Source organism: Dendrobium catenatum, unplaced genomic scaffold, assembly GCF_001605985.2.
Source record: "Dendrobium catenatum unplaced genomic scaffold, ASM160598v2 fragScaff_scaffold_80, whole genome shotgun sequence".
Taxonomy (NCBI): domain Eukaryota; kingdom Viridiplantae; phylum Streptophyta; class Magnoliopsida; order Asparagales; family Orchidaceae; genus Dendrobium; species Dendrobium catenatum.
In genome coordinates, this window is record NW_021318542.1 from 3,374 (window position 1) to 5,366 (window position 1,993).

At 31.6% G+C, this 1,993-nt stretch overlaps 1 pseudogene; it reads left to right on the plus strand.

Moving 5' to 3' along the window:
• Positions 1-1,691: 1,691 nt before the first annotated feature.
• LOC110104463 overlaps positions 1,692-1,993 on the plus strand; it is a 24,203-nt pseudogene continuing 23,901 nt past the window's right edge.

Genomic DNA, 1,993 nt, shown 5'->3' on the forward strand with positions numbered 1-1,993 from the left:
AATATCTGACCATGTATAATACTCAGAATACTGGATCGAAACTGAAGATGATCCCTCACTAGTAGACTGACAACTTTCTTGAGCTCGTACAAAATCATATTGCGAGAATAAATCTATAAAATATATTGATATTACAATGAGTTTTTTTATATTAAATTTAAATTCCCAAAATCGAAAAAATTATACTCACATGAGCTTTTTTATCATTTTCATCAACCAACTGAAGGTCATCTTGATGTTGGTGAATCCTCATATTCAACTCCCGTGGTATCGGATGATTTGGATAAACTATAGGGATATAATAAGATTTTGTTGTTTTAAAATGCCATGATGTTATATTATAAATCCCTATAATGATATAGTATGGTGTAGTGCAAGGTTGTTTGGGTTTGTGATTGATAGTTATAACATATACACGAGATTTTGGATGAATGTGCAATTAGAAAAGTAATTCTCCAATTGTGATGATGATGAATGATGATCGTCAAATTACCGGCGAAATTTCTCCAAATTACTGATCGAAATTTCTGACGAAAATTTTTCATATACTTCTCCAAATTACCGGTGAAATTTCTGATCTCCGGAGATGGAGTCTTCTTTCTTTTAATAAAGGTTCTTCTTTTAGTTATAATTTCAAACATAAGAGTGTGTTTTGCTTGGAATCTGACACATGTCACACAATACTAAAAACTTCTCTGTCTCGTTGCTGAGGACCTTCTGTCTGATTTTTTATTTTTGTTGCTTCTATTCTTCTTGATGCCTTTTATGCATGTTTTTTTTCTTTTTTATTATCTTTTTTTTTTTTTACCTTTTATGCATATTGGTTGTTGTTTAATGGTGGTTTTTTGGGTCGGTTGTTGTGTTGCTCTGTTTTGGTTTTTTGGCAGAGCTTTGTGGGTCTTCGTATCTTCTCCCTTGTGTTTTTTTCTTTTTTGGATGGTTTTGGTGCTTTAGTTTTTCTTTTGGATTTCCTTTTTGAGGGTTAGCTTTTTTGCTTTCGCGTTTGTTTTTTTCTTTCTCTGACCGTAATATGTAAGATCATAGGCTCATAAGTTTTGTTTCAAATACTGTATTTTTATAGAACTTTTGGTCTTGTAAGGACTATATATGTACTTTTTTTTTAATTAACGTGAAGGCCCCTCTTCGAGTTTTAATCCAAAAAAATTATCATAATATTAAACCTTTTATTTATGAGAAATTTCATTAAAATGGAGGTTGATAACATAAAAAAATAAAAAATAGATTTGTTTAATGATAAAAAATTTAGAAAGTCAAAATTAAATTCAAATGAGCTCAAAGTCTTAAGAGAAATTTCCGAGGTTACTTCTTGCTCTTGGAAACTTTATTATATTTTTTAAAAAACAACTTAATAATAACTTGAGTTTCTTTTATTAAATAACTAAAAATTAATTTAAAATTAAAAAACTCAAAATAATTCCAAATTCTTTTGAGGTTTTATTGAGGTTGTCCCCAACTAAAGAAAATTATTAAGAAATATTTTATGAAAAGAAAATAATATTAAGAAATATTTATTTAATCCTCTTCTTGTTGTTGTTGTTATAGTATTGACCACTTCAATATTGAAAAAAATGCTATATTCTCTCTATAAAAGTGGCTAACAATTTATGTATTTCTCATCGTGTGGCAATTCCCACACTCCATCTTTGAAGCAATTCAGTAACGCTGCTTCCATGACGTCCTCCACTCACATCTTCCTTCTTCTGCTTCTCTTTGTCATCTCGATCTGTAGTAAATCAACCAGTTTCACTCCCTTCAAGTTCAAAGAGGCTACCATCGCAGACATCCAAGTGGCCTTCAACAATGGCAAGTTAAATTCCTCCCAACTGGTCATGCACTACTTGGATCAAATTAGCACACTCAACCCCCACCTCAATGCTGTCATAGAGGTCAACCCTGATGCAATTGACGATGCAGCTAAAGCAGACCTTCAGCGTTGCACTGATGGCATGCAACTTAGTCCCCTCCATGGTAT